The sequence below is a fragment of the Condylura cristata genome, unplaced genomic scaffold (genome assembly GCF_000260355.1).
Source record: "Condylura cristata isolate star-nosed mole 26May11 unplaced genomic scaffold, ConCri1.0 scaffold00009, whole genome shotgun sequence".
Lineage (NCBI taxonomy): Eukaryota > Metazoa > Chordata > Mammalia > Eulipotyphla > Talpidae > Condylura > Condylura cristata.
Genome location: NW_004567110.1, coordinates 27978615 through 27983014, shown reverse-complemented (window position 1 = coordinate 27983014; position 4400 = coordinate 27978615).

The following is a 4400-nucleotide window of genomic DNA, read 5'->3' as shown; positions in this document are numbered from 1 at the left end:
CCCTATTTGTGTAAGTTTTAAAAGCTAACATGCAATAATTTGTCCTTTCCACATTTAACAAAAATGGAGCGATCCTCCTTTTATGTGGCAACACTTGATATCCTAACTCAGCTAAAAACTAATTAATTTACGTGGGTGTCAGCATCTTATTTCCAGCCCTTTCACTCTAGGGTTTGAGTTGGAAGTCCTATCTGACCTATAGCTGTGCCCTTCACACACAGTCTGACAGAGGATTGAGTTTCTTGCCACATTGATTGGTTCAGGAAAGGGCCTCTGGTCCTGGACCAATCAGAGGCTTTACATGACTCAGAGATCAGAAAACGATGTCTTGCTGGTGTAGTGACCTGGCTGTCTCCATGACCTGAGCTGCAGCAGTGTATGTCCCTGGGAGAGAGACAAAGCCACCAGGTTTCTGGAGCACGCCAGCCAAACACCAGCTGTATCCAGGACTTCCTTTTATAAGAGGATGTGACTTCTCCTTTTTTCACACTTACACTAGTTTGAGTTGGGCATCTGCTTATTTACAAATAGAAGGGCCTTCATATTAAAAGTAGAAAGATATCTTATAAATGAGCTGGAGATGTAATAAAGAGTTGAGCTTAGTGATAAAAATATAGAATAAAAAAAGATCAACAGAACAAAAAAGCTGTTCTCTTAAAAGATTGATTAAAACTGACAAACGTCTGAAAAGACTGATCTTTTAAAAAATGCTCAAAGAAACCATATTAGGGTCAAAAAGGGGACACTTGAATACAGATACAACAGAGAGTAGGAAGATGTAAAAAGAGCTTACAAATGTAAAAATTTAGATGAAATTGTAAATTCCATTACAACATAGATGAACAAAACTGAATGAAGAGAAAAACACTGAAAAATCTGAATGATTTTGTTGACACTAAAAAAAGTTGAATTAGCAGTGTATAAAAATTTTCCCCAAAGAAAACACTGATCCATTTATTATAGGTAAACTTTATCAAATACTCGAGGATAAATAATTACAGCCATATTTGTTGTAGAGATAGATGTGTGCATATGTTATGGATACATAAATATAAACATTGACCAAGTTGAATGTATACGAGGAGTGAGAAGTTGGTTCTACATTATAAAAAATTAATTATATTTTACCATATTAGCAAATGGAGTAAGATCATATATGATCTCATGCAAACAGAAGCAAATTCAGTAAATTGCAGCAGCCATATGAATTCCAGTGTCACCTCAGTGAGGTCTTTTGTCATTGAGCTTATTAAACATGCTACTCCCCTTGCTTTGCTTTCCTGTTGCTCCTAACATACACCTTTTGTGTTTAACTTTTTTAAAATGGTGGTAAAATAAACAGTTTTTAAGTGTTCAGTTCAGTGACATTACATGCACTCAAAGTTGTGCAATCACCAGCACTATTATTTCTAAAACGTTTTCATCACTCCAAACAGAAACTCTGTCCCCATTAAGCAATCCCCACTGATCTTCACTCCCAACCCCTGGTAACCTATAACCTGCCTTCTGTACTATGAATTTGTCTAATATGTGATGTACTTCTTTTATTATCTGTACACTAGAAGTTAAGTTTCCTGAATGCTAGAATGTTAGGCTGTTTATTGCTGTATTGGTGGCCCTTGGGATAATACCTAGCTAACTAAATTCTTGGGTTGGTGGGGGGTGTGGAGGGGAGGACGGATGGAAAGGAGGGTAAGAAGGAGGGAGGGAAAACTGACTCAGCAAGATTAGTCTGTATAAGGAAGAGCTTTTAGCAAAGTAGGATTGGAAGGAAATGTTCTTGATCTGGTATAAGGAATATATATAACACCTCCAGCAATGTCAATGGTAAAATCTTACAGACATTCCTTTAAAAACAAACGAGAATGCAAATATGATTTCATTCATTTTATTGCAGGAACTTGTAAAGGTAAGCAACATTTTGTTTAATGATTCAAGCATGTATGATAAAAGGATAAATGCTTATATAAAATTGAGGATCTTGGTTTCCTCTGAGACAGAAGGGAAAGGGATGGGATTAGAGTACCGTATATCGTCTCAGCAATAAGAATATGCTTTCTCAAAATGTGTGGTAGATACATAGATGATCAACATTCTTTTGTATCTACTCAGTATTAGATGTTTTAAAATATTTTTAAACCATAACACTGAGTGAGACCAAGTCAGATGAGTATATTTTTTAAAATTCAAAGTTAACTATCATTTGTTTGTACAACTTATAAATGGGAAACTATACAGAAAAGCAAGGAGTCCTAAATACAAAATTTAGGACTGCAGTGACTTTTGGGGGAAGTAAGGACTATGTGACTGATTAAGACTTATGTAGAAACTATCAAACTATGTTCCTTTGAACACAGTTCCTCTCATTAGTTGGATTTGGCTCATAGGCGTTAATTTTGTTCTTTAAGCCATACATATAATTATATAGTTTTTTAAAAAACTATTTCTTTATGAATACAGAACTGGGGTACAGGGCTGAGGTGCAGGGGTGGGTGAGAGACAGAGTGGGGACAGAGGATTCAGCAGTGACAGAGTACACTGCTGAGGGCAGCAGCGGGCAGGTCAGGAGAGGTCTGCCACAATAGGTGGATCACCTCTGGGTTGGGGATTGAACTCATGCAGAAGTGGCTTTAGCTTCTTAGTGCTGTGTATTAACCTGCTGTACCACCAGAGAAGGCCATACACAGCTTTTTGAATAAGTATGAAGTAGCTAATAATACATTGGTTTTGATGGGAAAATTAAATCTAGGTATTGTCTTAGAAAGTTTTATGACTTGTCAACATTTTTTCAAGCACATTTTCGTGGGATGGAGGAGATGCTGATATTCTTGCTTTATTTGTTTTTGGCACTACCAGTTGAGTATAAGCAAAATCTTTCCACCAATAGTGAAAGCCTTTCACTTAACACTGACTACATAGAGATGCAGCACCACAATCCTTCAGAAACAACTTTATTCTTCCAAGTTATTGAGAGTAACCATAAATGCCCTCTCCTCACTGCAGATTCTCTCATTAATATCTTTCATTAGTGTGGTTATATTGATTATATTTGACGAACCACTAACACATGAAATTTTTAAAAAAGATTTTATGTATTTATACATACAACAATTGGGGTGTAGGCCAGCGGACAGGGGGTAAAAGGATTCACCAGAGACAGAGTGGGGAGCAGAACAGGCAGATGAACTGAAATACACTGAGGTGAGAAGGTCTGCTGTGCCCTGTGAGTCAGCTCCCTGGCAGAGGATCAAACTATATAGTCTTTTCAAAGTGACATCCAGTTAACAACTGGATTCAGAAACATCTAGTTAAGTTCCTTCATGAGTTTTTGTGACTTCATAACACATCTTTTTATTACCAAATAATGGAAAGGTTCCTATTACTATATCCATTGTCTGTGTGCCAGGGTTTACTAAATGCATTGCACACAAAGTTTATTTAATCCTTACAACTTTATAAGGTAGATATTAGTAATATCCCATTTCACTCGATACAGAGGAGACATTTTACGAAACCAAAGAACTGAGAGCTTATTGCCCAAGGTTACAAAACTAATAGTGGAAGAGGATTTAGACTCGGGTATTTGGCTCTAGCGTCCATGCCCTGAACCACTACACTACACTGCTTCCTGTAAAAATGTCTAAAATAATGTCCCATGCTTAATCTTATCAATTCTGTGCTTTATTCACCAACTCTATTTGAAGTCCTCGTATTTATCTTTTGTTTGTTAATACACTTAGTTACCTAAACAGCAGAAACTTTTCCACTTAGCTTATTTTTCCATGTGGTGATTTATTTTTAAATACCTCTGAATAGTGAGAGCTTTTGAGCCTATGCTGTATGCTAGACACTGCTAAGTACTTTAAATATACATTTTTTTTACTTAATCTCTAGGACATCTCTTTGTAAATGTGCAGTTTTAACTCCCAGGAAACTGAGGCTTAAAGGAGTTTAATAACTGGGTTATACTGCTAATAAGTGATATGTGCCTAGAATCAGAGCCTGTGTTCTTTAAAATGCTATTCTTAACTGCTTCTAATATTGACTTTTGGTTGACTGAACTTTTAAAATTGGACAGTTCTAAAATAATTTGAAACAAATATGCATATGGAGAAATGCAATGTGTGCATGTAAGGTTATGGCAGCATTGTAATTTGAGTGCTTTAAAAACAATGAATTTCTGGCCCTCCCTGGGGGCATAACAGGTTGCACAGCACTGCAAGCTGGCCGCAGCCACTTCAATGTGAGGTTACCCACATGGCGTGGCAGACCTCTCCTGACTCACCCGCTGCTCCCCTCAGCAGTGTACTTGTCAGTTGGCCTGTTCTGCTCCCCACTCTGTCTCTGGTGAATCTTCTCACTGCCCCTGCACCTCTGGCCTGTACCCTAGTTCTGTATGC